Source organism: Stegostoma tigrinum, chromosome 3, assembly GCF_030684315.1.
Source record: "Stegostoma tigrinum isolate sSteTig4 chromosome 3, sSteTig4.hap1, whole genome shotgun sequence".
Taxonomy (NCBI): Eukaryota; Metazoa; Chordata; class Chondrichthyes; order Orectolobiformes; family Stegostomatidae; genus Stegostoma; species Stegostoma tigrinum.
Window position 1 is genome coordinate 79,624,677 of NC_081356.1, and position 25,660 is coordinate 79,650,336.

General features: G+C 44.6%; 1 long non-coding RNA gene across 1 annotated transcript in view; it reads left to right on the forward strand.

Annotated features, from left to right (window-relative positions):
- Positions 1 to 4,545: 4,545 nt before the first annotated feature.
- Positions 4,546 to 25,660, forward strand: part of LOC125450804 (uncharacterized) — a 34,536-nt gene continuing 13,421 nt past the window's right edge. Inside the window, exons 1-4 of the long non-coding RNA XR_007247159.2 lie at positions 4,546 to 4,864; positions 5,238 to 5,308; positions 24,304 to 24,415; positions 25,459 to 25,541. This is a non-coding gene — a long non-coding RNA (uncharacterized LOC125450804). The remainder of the gene's footprint in view (positions 4,865 to 5,237; positions 5,309 to 24,303; positions 24,416 to 25,458; positions 25,542 to 25,660) is intronic.

Here is a 25,660-nt window from a genome sequence, read left to right on the forward strand (position 1 = left end):
TCGGGGCCAGGCTGATTTAAAATGTTTAGAAATTAAAATAATCTGAACAATTTTTTTAAGACCAATTATTTGAAAATTTATCTTAAAAATCCACTATTAAATCAATTAACTGCAATCTATAATTACAGCATTATTTTTCAGAGCTAATTATGTTGCTCATCAAATGATATTAGCCCTTAAAAACCCACTTGCTCCTGTTTGAACAAGGAGTTACATTTTATGACATTTCTAACAAGTGTGGGATTGGGAAAGTTGAAATTTTCATTGATTTTGGAAATTGCTGAAAGTGAATATGCAGAGCAAGAAAAGGCATATTAGAATCTGTCAGTAGAACCACCTCTAGTGATTCATCTTCAATTTTTTGCTAATCTGCAGATACAGATCCTGAAATTGGGGGCAGATTATGAGTGCTTCTTCCATTGCCTTCTCTCTGTGCCTATTTCTTTGGACAGGTGTCCTCACCTTGTCCTATAGACACCTTCACGAATCTCCAACCTCTCCCTCAATCTGGGCCCCTTCCTCTGATCTTTTATCTGCGCCCAACATGATCATCAAGAATTGTTGATGCGACATCAGTTGCCTCAATTTCTCTGCACCCCTCTCACCCATTCCAACCTATCTCCCTCTGAACTGACTGCACTCCACGCTCTCAGATCCAATCCTGGCTTTGTAATTAGGTCTGCCAACAAGGGTGGTGCTGTTGTAATCTGGCACCCTGACCTCTACATTGTGGAAGCGGAGTGCCAGCTCTCAGACACCACCTCCAAGCTCCCCCTGAACCATGACCCAATAACACCAGGCCATTGTGTCCATAACAGTCATGAATCTCATTTCAAGTGCTCTGCCTTGAAAGGTCATAGTCTCCCTATACTGCACAGCTCACATATATCTCTTTCCCAAAATTCACAAACAGGACTAGCCAGGCAGACTGAGTACTTCTGCCCGTTCCTGCCCCACAGAACTCATCGCTTCCTACATCGATTCAATTTTATCTCCCCTTGTGCAGTCCCTTCCCACTTACATCTGCGATTCATCTGACACTTTACGTCAGTTTCAGAATTTTCAGTTTGTGGGCTCCAGCTGCCTCCTCTTTACCATGGATGTGTAATCTCTTTACATGTCTACCCCCCCCCCCCCCCCACCCCCAATCAGGACGGTCTCAGGGCTCTCCGCTTCTTCCTGGAAAAAAAAAGGGCTGCACCTTCCCCATCCACTAGCGCCCTCCTGCGCCTGGCCGAGCTTGTCCTCACTCTGAATGCCTTCTCCTTTAACTCTTCCCACTTGCTTCAAAGATGTGGTCATGGATGATCGCACGAGACCTAGTTATGCCTGTATCTTCGTGGGGTATGTGGAACATTCCCTATTTTAGTCTTATTCTGGCCCCCCACCCACAACTTTCTCTCCAGTATATTGATAAAATCATCAGTGCTGCTTCCCTCTCTCCCCAGAATGGAAGAGAATGATCAATTTTGCTTTCAATTTCCACCATGCTCTCACCTTCACCTGGCTCATCTGACTCCTCACTTCCCTTCCTCAACATCTCTGTTTCCATTTCTGGGGATAGGCTGGCCACCGCTATTCACAACAAATCCACCGATTCCCAACAGTTATCTGGACTATATATCCTTACATGCTGCTTCCTGTAAATACTCTATTCCGTTCTCCAAGTTCCTCAGTCTCCAACGCATTGGTTCTGATGGTGCCAGCTTCGACAAGGGAGCTTCTGACATGTCCACCTTCTTCCTCAACTGCGGATTCCCCAGCACCATGGTTGAGAGAGCCCACAAGGAGGTGCAACTCACCTCCCACACTTCAGCACTCACCACCCCCTTCCCTCCCATAACCGCGATAAGGTCCCACCTCATTCTCATCTATCGTCCCACCAGTACCCACAGCCAGAGGGCCATTAATTGCCATTTCTGCCACCTCCAGCAGGATATTACCACCAGACACAAAATACCCCTTCCCTCCCCACCCTTGTCAGCCTTCCACAGGGGCTGCTCCCTCCAGGACACCCTGGTCCACTTCTCCTCCATTCCCAACCCATCCCCACATCCCGCGACACATTCCTCTGTAACTGCAGAAGGTGAACACCTGCCCAATTACCTCCTCTCTCCCCACTATCCAAGACCCCAAACTCACCTTCAAGGTGAAACAGTGCTTTACTTGCACTTCCCTCAATTTGGTCTACTGTATTCACTGCTCACAATGCAGTTTCCTCTGCACTGGGGAGACAAAGCACAGACAGGGCATTAGCTTTGCAGAACATCTACATTCTACCTACAAAAATGACTCTAAGCTTCCGGTTGCTTACCATTTCAACACACCACCCTTGTTCCCTGGTCAAAATCTGTCTCGGGCTTGCTACAACACTCCAGACACGCTAATAAGTGCGAGCTGGAAGAACAGCACCTCATTTTCTGCTAGGGAACCCTGCAGCCTTCTGTACTCAACACAGAGTACAACAATTCTAGGGACCCAGCAACTTACCACAACCCCCACACACCAGGCCTTGTCATCACATGGGCTATTACCACAAACAACCCATGGTCAGCCAATAATGGTCCCTATTAGCAGCTATTCATTCTCCCAGGCTGACCTTTATCCATTCCTTTCAGAATCCCTACAGTGTAGAAACAGGTCCTTTGGCCCAACAAGTCCACACCAAACCTCAGTGTATCCCACCCAGACCCATTCCCCCTACAACCCAGCTAAGCTACACATTCTGAACACTACAGGCAATTTAGCATGGCCAATCCACCTAACCTGGACATCTTTCGACTGTGGGAGGAAACCGGAGCACCCAGAGGAAACCCACGCAGGCACAGGGAGATTGTGCAAACTCCACACAGACAGCCACCCGAGGGTGGAATCGAACTTGGGTGCCTGGCACTGTGAGGCAGCAGTGCTAACCACTGAGCCACCTTGCTGCCCCAGAATGCTCCTTTGTCAGCCCAACTGTTTTTCTCTTTCTCTGTGCTTCACTTTCCTTCTTGTTTACACCTACCCGACCACTCCATCTTCAGCACATACATTTTAATTCAATATACCAACTTTTACTTAGTTTGAACCAGTTCCGAAGAAGGGTCATTGAACTGGAAGTTAATTCTGATTTCTCTCCACAGATGCCGCCAGACCTGCTGAGTTTTTCCAGCAATTTCTGATTTTGTTGCTGATTTCCAGCATCTGCAGTTATTGAGTTTTTTTTGAGGAACTCTGATGGTTCACCAACTCTTTTGTAGGGATATCAACCCTCCACCATAGTCCTTAGGTGTTCAGAATTAAATATTAGTCGCTAGGATACTGCTGCAAGCAACCTGCGAAAAATCAGCGAGAACAGAAATGGTTTCTAATCTTATTTATTAATTGTAATATTGGATAAGTATTTTTAAAAACTGTGTAACTGAACATGGTGACTAAAAGTGGGAAGTCACGTTTGAAATCTGGAGGAATACGCCCTGGTTGTAACCGATACCCTTCCAGCAAAATTCGGCAGATTAACCGCGTTTCTACTTCCCCCTACGCTGCTTTTCATGCGGAGTTTTTCCATCATATTCAATTTCTACTTCATATTTTCAGAATTTGCGATAGATTGCTTTCTAAATGAGGTTTCCATGGCAGCTCAGTCCCAAAGAAAGGATGTGCCTTTTTGGACACTGGAACACCTGCAGAGACTCAAAAGGGCAGAGTGTGGATCGAGAAGATGTATTTACCAGTGTTTAAAAAGGAAACAACACAATTTGGGATTTGCTGCAATTGTGCCTGAATTGTACACAGCGATTACATCATTATAACCCGGCTCGGTAACCGTTTAAAAGGACACGAACTACTTCGCATAATAAAAGGAGTTCTGCCAATTTATTGCAGCCAACGAGGATTCCAGAGTTTCTCGTTTGGGCTGTAAAACAATAATTAAATGAAATATTCTTTGCACCTTCCAACTTCAATACTATTTAAATACCAACACTAAAATTGTGCCATCTTGTGGATATTCCAGCAGGAGCATATACCCAAAAATTCATGGATAAAAAACAGAATGCACTAATATTGGTATTTTGATTGTTGTTCTTAAAGTGCAGCGTACGATTTTTGCAATCGTCTTATTTTCCAAAAGTTTTTCGGATTAACGTGCAGGGCTGGCAGTTCACTGGATTTTCGCTTGTTAATATTAGATTATCTGTACGCATTCCCTTCCCCTTTTTTTTGCTGTTGGATGGAGTCTGAAGTGTTGCTCGATTACCTTATATAACTTCAGCTCCGTGAAACCCACGACTCTCAGTTGGATTGTCTCTGGCAATGAGTCAACACAGCAGTACAGTACGGGATCCAGACAGCAACGCGCACCCCAACTTGCTGTGGTCGCTTGCCGCTTGATTGACAGCCAGCTCCAGCGCGCGAGACGTTCTTCGAGGCTAGCAACGTTCCAAAATAGAACTCCAGTGACGTCATGGCACCAATGGGAAGCGGGGATAGGCTGGGCCCGGGTAAGCAGGTGCGGTTGAGCGGCGGCTTCGCGGGTTGTTCGTCGCTGATTGGTTGCCAGTCCCAGACAGGGGGACTTTGAGTTGATTATTCATGCAGAGTAAGCAGTCTAGCTTTGCAGCAGCACCAGTACCAACGCTGGATGTTTGGATTAACGCCAGCAGGCTACAGAATTAGCTCATTGTTCCATACACTCCAACTACGGGCACTGGGGTAGACAGTAAACCAGCTTTTTTGGGAGCTTCTCAAGCGCTGACTGTACTTCATTTTTTGGAGTGCAGTAATCATTGCCTTTACGGCAAAAAAATGCTCCCTATTTGGGGAGCTACATTGCAGATCTCTATGTAGGGTAGAAGGTGGAGCGGGGCAGAGGGCTTTGTCTGTAAGTATTGCACCGTGAAGCAACCTATTCTGCAGTTCGGCTTTTAAAAACATTTAATTTTATTTAAGAATATAGATTTTGCTTTGGACCAGCTCGTTCTGTAGTGGTAAACACTGTGTTGAGCCATCCTTGTTGGCGTTCTTTTGTTCTTTCTGTCTTAGAAGCTTGGTCCGACTTAGTTTTCTTACAACCATTGCAGATTTAGAACGTGGTTTTATGTTGTTTAGTTGTACAGTTAGGTTGCCTTAAATTGCAGTTTTGTTTTGTTATTGCAGATATTAAGATCATGAAATTAACAATTTTGTTTAAAAGGATCTCTTATATACGTTGTAAATAATTATATATAAAACTATGCATGTTCTTTCTCTTATAGTTTGTTCCCCTTTAGGAACTGGGGAGACCTGCCTGCAGTCCCGCCTCTGCCAACAAAACATGCAGATAGGGGTAAGGATTGATCGTTTCAAACAAAAATGTGTAGATTATGATTCAGAGGGTTCATGGTTAATAAATGTCAAACGAGTAACATATCCGTATATAACCTGCTGCAAATTAAAATCGATGGTTATTCATCTTGGGAAAATGGCTGCTTTTATAATTGTTCACCAGTGATAATTTTTATATATATATATAGGTCTGCAGTTTTTGGTTTATCTTATCCAAACTTCTTTTAGAATGTGATCTTATTTCAGATGAGGAACTTCATATATCTATTAATTATCATTTTCTGGAGCTAGACATTTTTATATTATAGTTTTGAGAACCAACATTGTTAACGAAAGTATATCATTGTATTTTTCTAAATACATTGACCCATTAGGTAATTTTTTAGTAATTTCATCCATGTATGTATTTAACAAAATATTATGAATCTGGGCCTTAGAATGCTTTGAATTCCTGTTTTTACTCAGTAAAGGCTTTTATTTAATATTTAAAATTTCAGATAGTATACTTCATAGAAACAGGTCATTCAGTTCAAATAGTCTCGGAATTTATAGCCGACACTAGTCTCCTCCCATTCAATTTAACCATATCTCAACATTTCAGCATAGCTTGCCGAATGCCAATGATCAGGTTCTCAGTTATATTTAAAATTATTAAAGTAGTACCTTTTTGAATCTTGTTAATTTTTTGTAGAGTTTTTGTATTCATTCTTAATTCTGTTGGTTTTGAATTATCACTATCGAATTAAATTGTTTTTTAACTTTCAACTTGTAAGGTGTAAATCAAGACTTATGGCTAATAATGCTTTTAGTAAACAAAAAGTTAAATATTAAAGTAATTACTCCATAGTAAATTGCTCTTGATTGATGTCATTCACAAATTCTGAATTATTGGAGCACAAAAGCTGTAATCATTTCCTCCTTTGGTAAATCAGAATGAATTGTGAATGCAACAATCTTAAAGCATCTTTGATGGAATAAAGCCTTCCAATGGGCATTCGGGTGTTATTTTAGTTTATGATTTGATATAAGTTGACCAATGATTAATTCACATGTAGGTTTTAAGGAATATTTTAAAGATATTTTAGGAGGGAATCCCAAAGTGTAGAGTCTTGGCAGGTGAAAGCATGAAGACATGCTTACTAACAAAATCTGTAATCTGAGTTAATTTATTCATGAGATGTTGGTGCTGATGATTGGGCCAGCATTTATTGTCCATCCCTAGTTGCCCTTGAGAAGGTGCTGGTGGCCTGCCTCCTTTTACTGCTACTGTCCACTTGTTATAATTACACCCACAATGTCATTAGGGAGGGAGTTCCAAAATTTTGATCTTGCAATAGTGAAGGTGCAGCAAAAAGCCATGACGGTGAGTGGATTCGAGGGAAATGGGAAGCTGGTAGAGTTTTCATGTATTTGCTGGCCTTGTTGTTCAAGATGATACTGGTCATGGGTTCACCAATCTAAGCAGTTTTTCAACTCTTAAATATACAGTCTCTCTTGAAATGAACCATAATTTTCTTAAATTAAGTTTCCACCCAGATAAGGTAACTGATGTCCTAGATCATTTTCAATCTACCAAAAAGATACATGGAACCAGAGATAACTGGAAGTTGATGCTAGATGGTGATGATTTGAATTTACTGCATCCTACTTTGTATGCTACATTTGTTGACAGCCAAAATGGAAATTTTAATTGGAGTCAATATGGATCAACAAGGACAGAGTTCTAGGTGTGTGGGACCTGGTACAGGCTAGAATATTTGAACAGTGTTAAATTATGTAGGAGTTTGAGATTGGCTAGAAGCACATTAGAGTTTCTGCATCTGGTAGTGAGTGACAAAGGCACAAATGATGGTTTCAGCAACCAGATTGAAATGAGTGAATAGGGGAGGGGATTGGGCAAGCATTGCTGTAGGATAAGTGGGTGGCCTAGAGTAGGGAGGTTACGCAATGGGAGATTCATCTTGGGATTATATAGGATACTGTGGTTGCCAATATCTGGTCCTATCTACAATTGTGACTGATCACAGATGAAGTCAATGGTGAAGACAAAGAATTTGTGCAGAGGCCAAATATAGTGGTTTCAGTCTTTCCACCGCTTAACATGATTGGAGACGTTCAGACTTGATGTGGAGGGAAGTCTTGTGGTCGATTTGGTCAACCACTATGTATTCAAAAACTTGCATATGAGCATGTTGGAGAGTAAAAAGGTTAGGTATGGGGTTGTAGTTTTAAGGAACAGAGATGCTGTTTGTCTAAATAAAGAGGTGATGATGGTGGTTTTGAAAGAGGGAGTGATTTAATTTTGACACATGAGTCAGGAGGGTAGGTTGGGTTATCAGCATTTTATTAGCCATTGTGTCAAGGCGGCAGGATCTTCTGGATTAAATGAATTGGAAAAGCCATAAGAGAAATTGGAGCAAACTAAGAGAAACAAAGTTGCAGGGCTAAGACAGGTAGTAGCTGGAATTGAAAGTTTGACATGATGGGAAAGTGAGTGCTGCATGTGGAGATGGTGGAGTAATATAGCAATGGCAGATGAAAAAATGGTCCAAATGTTAATGTCAAAGAAGCCCTTGAGCATCTTGCAGGTGATCAGCGTGAAGAAGGCAGGAACGATGACTGTTAATGTTAACAATAGGTAGTAATGCTTGATGTGGCTGACCAGAGTAATAATGGGTGACTAAGCTAAGACTGTGCTAGATATGCTTATATCCTACGAATTGGAATTAAAAGAACTTCTGCCAATGGAATGATGTTTAGCCAAATAGCTTAAATGCAGTGTCCTGTGTGTTAATGGTGTAATCTCTTAGGAAAGTCTGTTAACTATTGAGAGAATATAACTTAAAATTTTCTTAAACTCCTGTTTGCCAAGTGCTGCAATGTAAATAATGAAATAATAAGATTTAAAACTTACCTCGTTAAGGGATTATACACTGTTTGATATTTTCAGGATATTCCACCAGGTGCTCTGGTTTCCTCCCGCAGCCCAAAGATGTGCAGTTTAAGCAGATTACCCATGCTAAATTGCCCATAGTGCCCAAGGATGTACAGGCTAGATGAATTAGCCATGGGAAATGCGGGTTTACGGGGATGGGGGGGCGCGGGCCTGGATCTGGGTGGGATGCTGTTTGGAGGCTTGGCGTAGACTCAATGGCCAAAACTGTGCTTTCCACACTATAGGAATTCTATGACTTTTAGGAATCAGAATAGATGATACTTGTCTTAATTTTGAAACAGTTTGAAAAAGACATATTCTTCCTCAGTCAGACCTGATGTGAACAGCTTCACCTCTTGAAGTAATGATCATTGATGTTCTTTCATGTAAAGCTAAAATTAACTCTTTTGATTAAACTGCCATTATAAACAAAATGGGAGTTTAGATAAACCATTTTTATTTCTTGCTTCTACCTATGTAGGCAAATATACCCTTTCATGACAGTTGTTTACACATAGACCTGCTGAGCTTATCCAGCAACTTTGTTTTTGTTCCTGATTTACAGCATCTGTGGTTCTTGTTCTCATTGACCTCTAAACATTTCCCACAGTGTGGAAACAGGCTGTTTGGCCCAACAAGTCCACACCAACCCTCAGAGCATCCCACCTAACCTAGGCATCCCTGAACACCAAAGGCAATTTAGCATGACCAATCCACCTAAGTGTGCACATCTTTGGACTCAGAGGAAACCCATGCAGACACGGGGAGAATGTGCAAGCTCCACACAGACAGTTTCCTGAGGATGGAATTGAACTTGGGTCCCTGGCACTGTGAAGCAGCAGTGCTAGCCACTGAGCCACCGTGCCGTCCTGCTAAGTTACTTAGGTCATTTTTCCCCAAACCTTACTTTTTAAGAGTTTGCTGAACTAGCAGCACACTTCATACAAACTTGATTCTGTCACTGACTTCCTGTATCATAGGACACCTTGTTGGTGGGCAACAGTCCAACGTTTTTGTCTGTTCTGCTGCTATTTCTAATGATGTTCACATCAAGCGCTACTCCAAGGCTACAACCTCTCATGAAAATACATGTATCAACAAACTACTAACTCTGACACTACTCAGAACAGTTTTGTTTGGATGGTGTTGAGCTTCTCAAGTTTGTTGGAGCTGTACTTTTCAAGACTGGTGTAAATGGTGGTATAGTGGGAATGTCATTGGGTTACTAATCAAGGGGATATAGTACACTGGAGATACAAGTTCAAATCCCACCATGGCAGCTGGCGTTTTAACATTCAGTTAATAGATCTGGCACTGAAAGATAATCTTAATTAATGACGATCACAACAGCCATCATCAGTTGTCATAAAACCGTGTTGTTCGCTAATGCCCATTTAGGGAAGGAAATCTGTTATTTTTACCTGATCTGGCTGCCACGTTACTTCAGATCCACAGCAATGTGGGTTGACTCTTAACTACCTTTATGGAATGACTAAACAAGCCAAGCAGCTCAAGTATAATTAGGGATGGCCAACAAATGTATGAGAAAATGTTTTAAACAACCGTGCGTAGAATATGAGAGATAATGGGAACTGCAGATGCTGGAGAATTCCAAGATAATAAAATGTGAGGCTGGATGAACACAGCAGGCCAAGCAGCATCTCAGGAGCACAAAAGCTGACATTTCGGGCCTAGACCCTTCATCAGAGAGGGGGATGGGGAGAGGGAGCTGGAATAAATAGGGAGAGAGGGGGAGGCGGACCGAAGATGGAGAGTAAAGAAGATAGGTGGAGAGAGTATAGGTGGGGAGGGAGGGAGGGGATAGGTCAGTCCAGGGAAGACGGACAGGTCAAGGAGGTGGGATGAGGTTAGTAGGTAGCTGGGGGTGCGGCTTGGTGTGGGAGGAAGGGATGGGTGAGAGGAAGAACCGGTTAGGGAGGCAGAGACAGGTTGGACTGGTTTTGGGATGCAGTGGGTGGGGGGGGGGGGAAGAGCTGGGCTGGTTGTGTGGTGCAGTGGGGGGAGGGGACGAACTAGGCTGGTTTAGGGATGCAGTAGGGGAAGGGGAGATTTTGAAACTGGTGAAGTCCACATTGATACCATATGGCTGCAGGGTTCCCAGGCGGAATATGAGTTGCTGTTCCTGCAACCTTCGGGTGGCATCATTGTGGCAGTGCAGGAGGCCCATGATGGACATGTCATCTAGAGAATGGGAGGGGGAGTGGAAATGGTTTGCGACTGGGAGGTGCAGTTGTTTGTTGCGAACTGAGCGGAGGTGTTCTGCAAAGCGGTCTCCAAGCCTCCGCTTGGTTTCCCCAATGTAGAGGAAGCCGCACCGGGTACAATGGATGCAGTATACCACATTGGCAGATGTGCAGGTGAACGTCTGCTTAATGTGGAATGTCATCTTGGGGCCTGCGATAGGGGTGAGGCAGGAGGTGTGGGGACAAGTGTAGCATTTCCTGCGGTTGCAGGGGAAGGTGCCGGGTGTGGTGGGGTTGGAGGGCAGTGTGGAGCGAACAAGGGAGTCACGGAGAGAGTGGTCTCTCCGGAAAGCAGACAGGGGAGGGGATGGAAAAATGTCTTGGGTGGTGGGGTCGGATTGTAAATGGCGGAAGTGTCGGAGGATGATGCGTTGTATCCGGAGGTTGGTAGGGTGGTGTGTGAGAACGAGGGGGATCCTCTTAGGGCGGTTGTGGTGGGGGCGGGGTGTGAGGGATGTGTTGCGGGAAATACGGGAGACGCGGTCAAGGGCGTTCTCGATCACTGTGGGGGGAAAGTTGCGGTCCTTAAAGAACTTGGACATCTGGGATGTGCGGGAGTGGAATGCCTTATCGTGGGAGCAGATGCGGCGGAGGCGGAGGAATTGGGAATAGGGGATGGAATTTTTGCAGGAGGGTGGGTGGGAGGAGGTGTATTCTAGGTAGCTGTGGGAGTCGGTGGGCTTGAAATGGACATCAGTTACAAGCTGGTTGCCTGAGATGGAGACTGAGAGGTCCAGGAAGGTGAGGGATGTGCTGGAGATGGCCCAGGTGAACTGAAGGTTGGGGTGGAAGGTGTTGGTGAAGTGGATGAACTGTTCGAGCTCCTCTGGGGAGCAAGAGGCGGCGCCGATACAGTCATCAATGTACCAGAGGAAGAGGTGGGGTTGGGGGCCTGTGTAGGTGCGGAAGAGGGACTGTTCCACGTAACCTACAAAGAGGCAGGCATAGCTGGGGCCCATGCGGGTGCCCATGGCCACCCCCTTAGTCTGTAGGAAGTGGGAGGAGTCAAAAGAGAAGTTGTTGAGTGTGAGGACGAGTTCAGCTAGGCGGATGAGAGTGTCGGTGGAGGGGGACTGGTCGGGCCTGCGGGACAGGAAGAAGCGGAGGGCCTTGAGGCCATCTCCATGCGGAATGCAGGTGTACAGGGACTGGATGTCCATGGTGAATATGAGGTGTTGGGGGCCAGGGAATTGGAAGTCCTGGAGGAGGTGAAGGGCGTGGGTGGTGTCACGGACGTAGGTGGGGAGTTCCTGGACCAAAGGGGAGAAAATGGAGTCCAGATAGGTGGAGATGAGTTCGGTGGGGCAGGAGCAGGCTGAGACGATGGGTCGACCAGGGCAGGCAGGTTTGTGGATTTTGGGAAGGAGATAGAAACGGGCCGTGCGGGGTTGGGGAACAATGAGGTTGGAGGCTGTGGGTGGGAGGTCCCCTGAGGTGATGAGGTCGTGAATGGTGTTGGAGATGATGGTTTGGTGCTCGGGTGTGGGGTCATGATCGAGGAGGCGGTAGGAGGTGGTGTCGGAGAGTTGGCGTCTGGCCTCGGCGATGTAGAGGTCAGTGCGCCATACTACCACTGCGCCACCCTTGTCTGCGGGTTTGATGGTGAGGTTGGGGTTGGAGCGGAGGGCTGCCCGTTCTGCGGGGGAGAGGTTGGAGTGGGTGAGAGGGGTGGAGAGGTTGAGGCGGTTAATGTCTCGACGGCAGTTGGAGATGAAGAGGTCGAGGGAGGGTAGGAGGCCTGGGGGTGGTGTCCAGGAGGAGGACTTGTGTTGGAAGCGGGTGAAGGGGTCAGTGGAAGGAGGGTTAGGTTCCCGGTTGAAGAAGTAGGCATGGAGGCGAAGACGGCGGAAAAACTGCTCTACGTCCAACCGTGACTACAACCTACAACCCCTACAAACACACATCAACGAATACCAGTCACGGTTGGACGTAGAGCAGTTTTTCCGCCGTCCTCGCCTCCATGCCTACTTCTTCAACCGGGAACCTAACCCTCCTTCCACTGACCCCTTCACCAGCTTCCAACACAAGTCCTCCTCCTGGACACCACCCCCAGGCCTCCTACCCTCCCTCGACCTCTTCATCTCCAACTGCCGTCGAGACATTAACCGCCTCAACCTCTCCACCCCTCTCTCCCCCGCAGAACGGGCAGCCCTCCGCTCCCTCCGCTCCAACCCCAACCTCACCATCAAACCCGCAGACAAGGGTGGCGCAGTGGTAGTATGGCGCACTGACCTCTACATCGCCGAGGCCAGACGCCAACTCTCCGACACCACCTCCTACCGCCTCCTCGATCATGACCCCACACCCGAGCACCAAACCATCATCTCCAACACCATTCACGACCTCATCACCTCAGGGGACCTCCCACCCACAGCCTCCAACCTCATTGTTCCCCAACCCCGCACGGCCCGTTTCTATCTCCTTCCCAAAATCCACAAACCTGCCTGCCCTGGTCGACCCATCGTCTCAGCCTGCTCCTGCCCCACCGAACTCATCTCCACCTATCTGGACTCCATTTTCTCCCCTTTGGTCCAGGAACTCCCCACCTACATCCGTGACACCACCCACGCCCTTCACCTCCTCCAGGACTTCCAATTCCCTGGCCCCCAACACCTCATATTCACCATGGACATCCAGTCCCTGTACACCTGCATTCCGCATGGAGATGGCCTCAAGGCCCTCCGCTTCTTCCTGTCCCGCAGGCCCGACCAGTCCCCCTCCACCGACACCCTCATCCGCCTAGCGGAACTCGTCCTCACACTCAACAACTTCTCTTTTGACTCCTCCCACTTCCTACAGACTAAGGGGGTGGCCATGGGCACCCGCATGGGCCCCAGCTATGCCTGCCTCTTTGTAGGTTACGTGGAACAGTCCCTCTTCCGCACCTACACAGGCCCCCAACCCCACCTCTTCCTCCGGTACATTGATGACTGTATCGGCGCCGCCTCTTGCTCCCCAGAGGAGCTCGAACAGTTCATCCACTTCACCAACACCTTCCACCCCAACCTTCAGTTCACCTGGGCCATCTCCAGCACATCCCTCACCTTCCTGGACCTCTCAGTCTCCATCTCAGGCAACCAGCTTGTAACTGATGTCCATTTCAAGCCCACCGACTCCCACAGCTACCTAGAATACACCTCCTCCCACCCACCCTCCTGCAAAAATTCCATCCCCTATTCCCAATTCCTCCGCCTCCGCCGCATCTGCTCCCACGATAAGACATTCCACTCCCGCACATCCCAGATGTCCAAGTTCTTTAAGGACCGCAACTTTCCCCCCACAGTGATCGAGAACGCCCTTGACCGCGTCTCCCGTATTTCCCGCAACACATCCCTCACACCCCGCCCCCGCCACAACCGCCCTAAGAGGATCCCCCTCGTTCTCACACACCACCCTACCAACCTCCGGATACAACGCATCATCCTCCGACACTTCCGCCATTTACAATCCGACCCCACCACCCAAGACATTTTTCCATCCCCTCCCCTGTCTGCTTTCCGGAGAGACCACTCTCTCCGTGACTCCCTTGTTCGCTCCACACTGCCCTCCAACCCCACCACACCCGGCACCTTCCCCTGCAACCGCAGGAAATGCTACACTTGTCCCCACACCTCCTGCCTCACCCCTATCGCAGGCCCCAAGATGACATTCCACATTAAGCAGAGGTTCACCTGCACATCTGCCAATGTGGTATACTGCATCCATTGTACCCGGTGCGGCTTCCTCTACATTGGGGAAACCAAGCGGAGGCTTGGAGACCGCTTTGCAGAACACCTCCGCTCAGTTCACAACAAACAACTGCACCTCCCAGTCGCAAACCATTTCCACTCCCCCTCCCATTCTCTAGATGACATGTCCATCATGGGCCTCCTGCACTGCCACAATGATGCCACCCGAAGGTTGCAGGAACAGCAACTCATATTCCGCTTGGGAACCCTGCAGCCATATGGTATCAATGTGGACTTCACCAGTTTCAAAATCTCCCCTTCCCCTACTGCATCCCTAAACCAGCCTAGTTCGTCCCCTCCCCCCACTGCACCACACAACCAGCCCAGCTCTTCCCCCCCCCCCCCCCCCCCCCCACCCACTGCATCCCAAAACCAGTCCAACCTGTCTCTGCCTCCCTAACCGGTTCTTCCTCTCACCCATCCCTTCCTCCCACACCAAGCCGCACCCCCAGCTACCTACTAACCTCATCCCACCTCCTTGACCTGTCCGTCTTCCCTGGACTGACCTATCCCCTCCCTCCCTCCCCACCTATACTCTCTCCACCTATCTTCTTTACTCTCCATCTTCGGTCCGCCTCCCCCTCTCTCCCTATTTATTCCAGCTCCCTCTCCCCATCCCCCTCTCTGATGAAGGGTTTAGGCCCGAAACGTCAGCTTTTGTGCTCCTGAGATGCTGCTTGGCCTGCTGTGTTCATCCAGCCTCACATTTTATTATCGTGCGTAGAATATAACAGGTTGTGGGGAGACAGGAGATGTGTTACTTGCTGTATAACTCAGCGTCTGACATGCTGTTGTAGTCAGTGTTGATATGTTTTGTCCAGTTAGGTTTGAAGGTTTCTGATCAATGAAACCTAATTTTCAGGGCTGTTTGATGCCACCCCCTGCTTTGATGTTAAAGGCAGTTACACTGACATCATCTTTTGAATTCAATTGTTTGGTGCATCTTTAAGCAAAGGTCAGGAGCTGAATGGCCCTGGTGGAATCCAAACTGAGTTTTAGTGAGCAGGTTATTGCTGAGTAAATGCCATCTAGTAGCATTGTCAAAGACACCTTTCATCATTTGACTAATAATTGAGGTAAACTGATTTGGTGGCAGTTGGCTGGATTGGATTTGACCTGCTTTGTAAACAGGACATATATGGATAATTTTTCACATTGTTGGTTAGGTGCTAATATTTGTATTTGTACTACATCCACCTGACTGGGGATCAGCTAATTTTGGAGCATGTGTTCGGTGTGACAGCTGGGATATTGTTAGATTTCATAGTCTTTGCTGTGTCCGGTGCCTTCAGCCGTTTCACACGATCACTTGGAGGAAAGCGAACTGGCTGAAGACTGGTGCCTGGACACCTTCAAGAGGAAGCTGAGTTAAATCTTCCACTTCAACATTGACTTACACTGATGTGCTGGTCTCTCCCATAATTGGGGATGCTTGCGGAATCTCCTGCCAATCATGACTGGATGTAGAAAGAGTGCAGAGTTTTGATGTGATCTACTAATTCTGGATCACTTACTAGATCACTTGGTATCAGTTAGTTCACTTAGCAGGACAGCTGGTTTGTTATGTGGGTTCAATTCCCGTACTGGCTGAGGTCACCATGAAGGTTCTACCTTTTTAACCTCATCCCTCGCCTGAGGTCTGGTGACCCTCGGGGTAAACCCACCACCCACCATCCCTCTCTGAGAGAACAGCCAATGGTCAACTAGGACTATGGTGACCTTTCTGTTTTTACTTACTCCATGACATACTGGTTCTGCTGTTTTGACACACTTGTGGGATGTTGTTGTAGCTTTATGGTGTATGCACCTCATTTCTGGGTATAGTTAGTGCTGTTACTGACATGCTTCCCTACACTTCACCTATAACACATAGCTAGGCTTAGACTCCTGCCTTGATGATTCCATGGCAGACCATGAAAGTGCATATTATATTGAATACAATTCTGCTGCCCTTAGTGGCCAATATCACCTCGTGGGTGTTCTTTTTTGGGCTTCTAGACCTGTCCTGAATCTGTTCCATTCACAGTGGTAATGCTACACGTTGAGCAGGTTCAAAAGAGATTTACCAAGATGTTGCCAGGTATGGAAGGTTTCAGTTATTTTAAAAAAAGGCTGGATAGGATGGGCCTTTCTTTTACAGGAGCTTAAGAGGTTGAGAGGTGACCTGCTGGAAGTTTTATAAAATAATGAACAGGGTAGATAGAATCAATGGTAGTAGTCCTTTCCCTTGGATGGTCGAGTTTCAAGACGGGGGGAGCGAGAGAGATTTTAAAAAGGCATGAGGGGCAGTTTTGTTTTTACATAGTGGGTGATTTGCGAGTGGAATGAACTTTCAGAGGAAGTGGTGGATGTGAGTACAGTTATAACATTTAAGTGACATTTGCATAATGAAAAGTGCATGAATAGGAAAGGTTTGGAGGGATGTGGGCCAGGACCATGCTGGTGGGTCTTGTCTAGTTTGGGATTAGGTTCGACATGGACTTGTTGGACCATAGGGTCTGTTTCAGCGCTGTATAACCCGGTCTGTGTTGTGCCCTCCTCTCAATACTGTCGTGGACAGATACATCTGAGGCAGGTACATTGGTGAGGATGAGGTTAAGTAGCTTTTACTTTCATATTGTTTCTGTTACTGTCTGCCATGGTTGATAAGTGCTTTGGGATTCTGCCAGTTCAGACAGTGGTGATGTTACTAAGCCATTGAAGTTCCATGCCAAGAATATATTCCCTTGGTACTCTCAATATTCTTTACAGTTGGATACTAGGTCAGGAAGTGATAGGCTGACACCGGTGGCTAGATTGGGAGGAAAATCTGTAGCCAGTTCAAGGGAAGTGGCTGTGAATGCACCAGACACACATGATACACATCCCATTTTCTTTAAATATGGAGTGGAGCACCTTTTGTTCCTTTTGCCTCAACATTGAGGTGATTATATTTCATAAGTATATCCTGCTAGTAACAAATGGGCCAATGACATGGCTTTCTTTGTGTAATTTGTGACCTGAGGGCAAACCAACGCACAAGACAATATTTCTGCATATGTAACAGCTTAAAGCCTGTTTGGGGGTATGATCGTTGCACGGCAATTTGCTTACAGTGCACTTCCAGTTGGAAATGCATTCTAGTTTCCATTTGGTGAATATGCCTGTTTCGTCCCTGAAAAACAGGTGCTGTGCAGTTGAACAGGATTATGAATTACCTGTAGATCGTCAGCGGAGATCATACTCGCTTAAAGACAGTGTGTATGGTACTTGACAAGTAAACTATATTTGACAAATTCGAAGGAAACACATTGCTTTCTGAAAGAAAAATAGAAAATTTATTCAAACATCTGGCCAGCTGATTATCTTTGTAAACCAGATTGATGAATTCCATCTGAATGTTCACTACCACCTGAAGCCAATACCCATGGTGCTTAAATATATTGGATAGATTCATGTCTGTGCTTGTACTTATCCTTGGATGACCTCAGAAGCTGACAGGCAGCCCTTTGAAAGGAGTGCTGTGTTTAAAAAAAAGTACATTCTTCATGGCCTCCACAGGAATGAGGATAGGCTAAATATGATATGTTGCACAACATTCCTTTACGTGACTGCATTTGTACTGGAAAAATAATAAACTTTATCAGATTATGATTATTTTTTAATAAGCATGTGAAGAACCTTGGTTTTTCTGAAATGGTAGAGGGCTTTATTAGTGTGACTTGAAGTTTTTGATTTTTCTTAGCCTCAAATCAATTGCCAACAAATAATCACTTTAAAATTTATTATTCATATACATGCGCCCAAATTTCAAGCTACTAAATGTCACAAATTTACTAAAATAAAACATTTATGTAAGGACTGATTAATCCACATTTTTATGTAAAATCAGCGAGGTTTGCACCGAAACCACAGAACTTAGCTTGTTATAAGAAGCAGGAGATCATATTATTTAGTACTAGCAGTGAACTGGATTCATGTTATTGCTAAATTGCCTATTTGAAACACATGAATTGACAGCAGAGAAATTGTAGCAAAATTCTTCTGTACATTTAATGTTCATATTTTGAAACACATGGAGCCAAATAGGAGGATGTGATGGCCCAGTGGTATTAAATATCTTTATGCGATTTATTAATCCAGGGACCCAGATACATGCTCTGAGGACCTGGGTTTGAATCTAGGGTGGAATTTGAATTCAATAAAACCTAAACTTAAGATGTCTAATGATGGTGGTGAAACCATTGTCGTTTGTTGGGAAAAACCCATCTGTTTCACTAAAGGGAAGGATATTGCCATCCTTACCTGGTCTGGCCTACATGTAATTCCAGACCAACAGTGACACGGTTAACTCGTAATTGCCATTTGGGTATTTGGGGAAAAGCAATAAAAGCTGGCCTGACCAGCACTGCCCACACCCCATGAATGAATAATAAAAGAAGTAATAGAAACATATCCATTTATTACAAATATTCCTGATTTTTAAAAAGAATATGAAAAGATTTATAGACCTCTAGCATTAACGTGTTCAAATGTAATCACTGATGGCCTAGTGTGTGTGTGTGTGTGTCTGTGTGTGCTTGTGTGACAACAATCTTGTGAACGGTGCCTTGGGGAAAAGAGCCTTGATAGTATTCTTCATTAAGATGGAGAGTGAAATAACCAAATCTGAAACTAGGGCCCTGAATCTAAATAAAGGGAACTAGGAGGGTTTGAGGTGTGAACTTGCTATGATAAGTTGGGGAATGTTACCTGAAAGGATGGTGGTGAACTGGCAATGGTTAACATTTAATATTTAAAGAACATGTCCATGAATTGTCTGGCATAAAAGTGAAAGTGGAAGGGTGGTTCAGCCATGTCTTAGAAAATAAATTAATGATAAGATTAGATCCAAAGGGAGACATATTAAATTGCCAGAGAAAAATACAGCAAGCCTAAGGACTGGGAGCAATTTAGGATTCAGCAGAAGGGAACAATAAGTTTGATAAAGAGGAGCAACATGGATTATAAGGGTAACAATGCAGAGAGGATAAAAACTTGTATAAACATGGAAAGAAAGAATCCCAGTTAAAGCCAAATGTAGGACTTTCACCATCAGAAGCTGGGGAGATTATAATGGGGAACAAATAAAATGGTAAAAGAATAGAGTATGCCCTCTGGTTCTGTATTCACAAAGAAGCTCCCAGAAATGTTCAAGAGCTAAAAGTCTAGTGAAGACGGAATTGAAAGATTACAGTATTAGTAAGAAAATAGTACTGGGGAAATTAATGGTGTTAAAGGCTGAAAAATCAGCAGGGCTTGATAATTTGCACGGGGAGGTGATGGCCTAGTGGTATTATCATTGGACTGGACTGTTAATCCAGAGATCCAGACAACGTTCTGGGAACCCGGGTTCGAATCCTGCCATGGCAGGTGGTGAAATTTGAATTCAAAAAATATCCTGAATTAAGAGTCTAATGATGACTGTGAGTCCATTGTCGAATGTCAGGGAAAATTCATCTGGTTCACAAATGTCCTTTAGGGAAGGAAACTACCATCCTTACCTGGTCTGGCCTATGTGTGACTCCAGACCCACAGCAATGTGGTTGACTGTTAACTGCCCTCTGGGCAATTAGGGATGGGCTATAAATGCTGCCTAACCAGCGATGCTCTGAATGATTAAAGGATTCTAGAATATTAAAGAAAGTGGTCCTGGAAATATTGGATGCATTGCTGGTCATCTTCTAAAATGTTATTGATTCTGGAACAGTTCCTACTGACTGAAGGGTAACAAATCTAACCCCGCTGTTTGAAATTGCTGGAGAGACAAAACAGCGTTGTAAACCAGTTAGCCTAACGTCAGTAATGGGGAAAATGCTCAAAGCTGTTGTAAGAAATCGTGAGAATAGAACATTTGGAGAGCATTATAGAATTGGACAAACCCAGCCCTGCCCAATATCAGTTTAAGAAAGGCAAATCATGTTTAACTAATCTACTGGAGAGTTTTAAGGATGAACCTGGTGGACTAGATAAGGCAGAACTAGTTGATGTGGTGAGTTTGGCGAATACAAAAACTGGACAGGGTTGTGAGGAGGATGCAAGGAGGCTCTGAGGTGATTTTAAACAAGTTGAGTGAGTGGGTGAACAATGCCAGATGCAGTACGATGTGGCTAAATGTGAAGTTGTACGCTTTGATGTGAGAAACAGAAAGGAAGAGTATTATTTAAGTGGTGATATATTGGGAAGTGTGGATGTACAAACAAACATGGTGCCTTTGAACATTAGTTGAAAATAGACAGGCAGGTGCAGCAAATAATTTGAAAGACAGGTGATATATTGGTCTTCGTTGAAGTGGAGATGTCTTAACTGCAGTTATACAGGGTTTTGGTAAGACCACACAGATGTTGTGTGAAGCTTTGATCTCCCTACCGAGAAAAGACTACATATGCCATAGCGGGAGTGCAGCAGGGGTTCACTAGGTTGACACCAGGGATGGCAGGACCTCTTATGTGAAGAGATTGGTTCAACTAAGCCTATATTCACTAGAGTTTAAAAGGATGGCAGGAGATCTGTTTCAACTGTATGAAATTCTAACAGGGCTGGACAGACCAAATGCAAGGAACTTAGTTTCTTTCTTGTGGAGTCTAGAACCAGGAGTTAGTGTCAGAATATGGTGTAGCCCATTTAGGACTGAGATGAGCAAAGATTTCTTCATTGAAAGATCAGCAAAACTTTGAAGGCTGTGGAGCCACATCAGTGAGTATACACAACACCAGGTACATGTTTATATTTTAAAACAAGGGGTATGGGGTGAAAGTGGTAATTTGGCATTAAGATAGAGCATCAGCCATGGCCATATTGGAAGCGTAGAGCGGGCTTGAAGAGCCGAATGATTTACTCCTCCATGTTTCTATTTTATTTTTTAGCTGATTAAAAGAGCAGAGACCATGAAATGATTTAAAAAAACTTAAATAGAAAATAATATTTTTACCACCAATTTTAACCCCTCTCCATTACATTACAGGAAAGGATCAAGAAGTGTGAGAATGAAAAATCAAAGATCACAACCCAATGCACGGCATATATGCCTGTCGCCATTTTAGAATATTGTTTTACACTGTGTTGTGTGCTGCGGTGTGGAAGCTGGAGTGTATTACAATATTTAAGTCAGGCACATCAAAATTAGTTATGAGCCTGACCCTCAGCATGCAATTTGTTAATCATTTCTTATTATGTGTGACTGGAGCACCTGAAGTTCCAACGAGCCTCTTTCTTCTCTGCCAAAGTTGCCTTGACACTGGCTACGTACTCAATATACAGATAACAGTAAATTTCTGTTGCTCCCTGGTAGTTTTCTTATTAGGAATGCAAATGGTGTTGTGGTAATTTAACTGAGCTAATAATCCAGCAGTCTAAATTAATGTTGCAGGGACTGGATACTCACATTCCGCATCCACAGGTCTTGGTATTTGACATGTGCCGGCCTCTAAACTCTGTCAGCACTCCTCTGAATCCACGCACTAGTTGCTTCTGTACTTCAGGGCTGCACCAGTAACCTCCATTGTAATGCTGCAGCAATACCTAAAAGTTTCTGCTATTAAATCTGCGATTGTGATTGCTCTTCAAGTCTTCATTGTGCCCACCTACAGTGCTAACCCAAATGTGGCACCATGAGCCTAGCTCTGGTTGCATTCTCCAGATGGACTATCACTGGTATTCAAACATGACTACAGGTTAGTCAGCACAGCAATACCCACATCCCACAGATGAATAGAAAATAAAACATCCATCCACATACTCCCAAAGAAGCTCTCAACCTTTCAGATGCATTGGCTTGTTTTCAAGCTGTATACGTTGTAGCTTGAGCTGCTATAACTGAGAAATTTCCTTGCATTTGGTTATCCAATATACGGGAAGCATGCTGGAGTTCTCACATCCCACATGAGAGTGGGACTGCTGTTCCTCAATTAAATGATAAACCTTACTCAAACTAATAAGCATTCTACTAATAATTAACTACTTTATACTAATAAACCTTTTACACTTAAAAATCAAAGAAAAGACTCAGGTTTTTATTATGCATTCCTGGAAAGTGGGCATCACTGGCTGAGCCAGTATTTATTGCGTGTCCTTGGTTGCCCTAGAGAAGGTGATTAAATTAGATTCTCTACAGTGTGGAAACAGGCCCTTGGGCCCAACAAGTCCACACTGCCCCTTGAAGCATCTCACCCAGACCCATCCCCCTATAACCCACACACCGCTGAACACTGGGCAATTTAGCATGGCCAGTCCACCTAACCTCTTTGGCACATCTTTGGACTGTGGGAGGAAACTGGAGCACCTGGAGGAAATCCACGCAGGCACAGGGAGAATGTGCAAACTCCACATAGACAGTGGCCCGAGGCGGGAATCAAACCCAGGACCCTGATGCTGTTGGGCTGCAGTGCTAACCACTGAGCCACCGTGCCGATTGTGAGCTGCTGCAGTCCATGTGCTGTAGGTAGACCCACACTGCTGTGAAGGAGGCAATTCCAGAATATTAGTGAAGGGTGGGACTGGTTTGAATGGAGGAGTTGAACTGAAAGACCTGTTTCCTTGCTGTATAATTCTCTGGCAATTTTAAAAATGTTATTTCCAAGTCAGGACAGTGTATAGCTTGGAGAGAAAACTGCAAGTTATGGTATTACATGTATGTGCTGCCCATTGTTATTTTAGGTGGTGGAAGTTGCAAGTTTGGAAAGTGCTGTTGAAGTTCCTTACTTCGCTTTTATTCATATTATTAAAACATGGGGAACCAGTGCAATGTTTTTAATATTCCAGCTGCTTAGAGTGTTCCTGAGAATAATCAGCAGCAGTGCTCATTAATCAATCCACCTTTTTTGTTTTGATTTTTCTTTCTCCACTTTTTTTAGCCAAACTCAGGAGCACCCTCACAAAGCCTGTTGCTTCTCTTTCTCTCTCGTTATCTCACGCAGTTTATCTTCTGTCCATTGTTTCAATGTTTACCATTGTTGCTCCCAACTCGCTATTAACAGGAACTCACCTCATGGCTTACTTATGATGTCGCGGTTTGATTCTTCTCCTCCATTTTATAGATACCTCTCTGCTTCACAGTGATCTCTCCCAGTCTGGCCATAGTGGTCCCTCTCTGCTTCACAGTGATCTCTCCCAGTCTGGCCATAGTGGTCCCTCTCTGCTTCACAGTGATCTCTCCCAGTCTGGCCATAGTGGTCCCTCTCTGCTTCACAGTGATCTCTCCCTCTCTGCTGCACTGTGATATTTGGGTGCTATTTCTGGTGGTAGCATGCAGCCAGCACACCCTCTCTGGAACTGCCATCAAGTTGAGGATGTTGGCTCATGTCGCAGCCCAGGTGCTGCCAGTCCTCAGCAGTGCCACCTTTAGTGGTGGCGATTACTGGGGTTGCACACACAGAATGAAGTAGCCTCCCTGGTTTCATTAGGAATCTCTTAGGGAGCCAGAGCCAGGAGTGTAACCCCTGGGCATTTGGGAGGATGATTGTTATAGCGACTGCCGCGATTTAAATGTGGGACAGCCATTGTCTCCAAGTGTTTTTTTGTAGATCTTGGAGGGCAAAAGAACTAGGTCCCCCTCCCAAGAACTTCCAGGAGTGGGAAGTGAATCATTATTGGGCCATTAAGTGATTTAATTAACTCCCTGTGAGCTACCATGGCAGGAAGGTGCTACCTTTTTAAATCACGATTGAGCGCAGCTTTGAATGCAAATTTTAAAAACCAAATGTACATGTTGGTATCAATTTTTCAAGATTTGATCATGCCTGTCCATGAAAACTGGCCACGCCAAAATTGTACAACAATAATAAATTAATAAATGTTGCCTTTTCAGTCATGTTGTAAAGCCATCTTTAAACCTAGTATATTTGGATAATCCTGTATAAAACCACACAGTTTGGTGTAAAAATGACTGCAAGTTATACCCAGTGATATTAGTGAAGTCCTGGAATTCTATTCCTGTAATTTTTTTTCCATATGAAGTGTGTCTTGATGCAGCAGTACTGTCTCTCTCTACTATGCTCAACTTTTTACTCCATCTAACAAAATGCCGACACTCTTCATGCCTTTACTTCCTTAGTGCTCCCCTGATAACATCCAGGCCTGGAGTAAATTTTAGAATTACATCAGTGAAGTTTGCTGCAGAAAACTGGCTGCTGTAGCAATATTCTGGAATGAATCCTTATGGAACAGTAATATACCTTTTCTCATCTCAAGATTAACTACTGTACTGAGATAAGTGTTGCATGCTTAACTTCTTCAATGTAAAAAGAATCAGCTGATATTTCCCTTGGACAGCAAGTTGCTTTTGTGTAATGTTTGCAGATGCTACATTTCTTCCACGTGTTGTCTTGGTGTTATGCCAGTTGTTTAGACAACCGTCCTTACAACAACTTGCAAAATATTTGTCTAAAGGCCTTTGCAGCTAATTTAAATTTTACAGCTGATTGTGTAGAAAGTGTCATTCCTTAAAGAAATTTTGAGTACACTGTGTATAAATTCTGAGCTTATTAAATTGATTCCATCACAATCTGCTTCACAAAATGAGAAGTTGATTTTTTTTTAACATTGTGGCATCAGGGTGACACCAGGTAACTTGGAAATGCGGTGTTTTATGAACTTGACCTTTGTTTCTAAAAGTATGTAAATACTCGAGCCTTTGTACTTGGTGCTAGAGGACAAGCTTGACATTTTTTTTGTAGCCTCTGCTTGTTTCAACGACCAGCTTAAACACCATGTTATTTATTGACTTATTTTCTATTGTAAGGGCCTTTTTTGTTTGTAGTTAAGTGAATTTTTGATAACTGCATTTAGAGAAAAAAAATTGGCTGCCAATTCCTTTGTGACACTGCCCAGGGATATAACAAAAAAAGTGTAAAACGCTTAATGCATCATTTGGAATCCTTAAAACCGTTGGTAGCTTGCAGTTGTCCTTGGTTTTTTTACAACACTTTTTTAATGTTTTACCTTAGGTTTGAAATACTGTTCCTTCATAGAACCACCTCACTGCATTCATGTTTCTTACAATTCTAAATGTTTAAGCAGACCATGCACCGTTCCAAAGGCTTATGTTTCTTAACATCTCCAATTGCGTGTGTTGTCACAGCCACTAATGTTTGCCTGTGGTGTCCGGTATAATACAGTCCATGTGAAATGGATTACATTTGGCTTTTTTGCTATCATTTTGACATTAGCTTAAGAAAGCAATATGTTTGTCTGCTTTATTTTTTGGAAGGCCTGGCGCAGCTTTGACCCGGTGTTTCCCGTGTTACCTCAAGACTGCTGAAGACCAGTGCCAAGGATGGAAGCCTTCCTTCAGTAAGAGATTTAATTATGAGCATAATATGTTGTAGCTGTCACCTCCTTGGAGGCACCATTGATTTACTCAGTGATTTATTCACATGCTGCCAAACAAGGCGCGGCTCCAAAGCTAACAA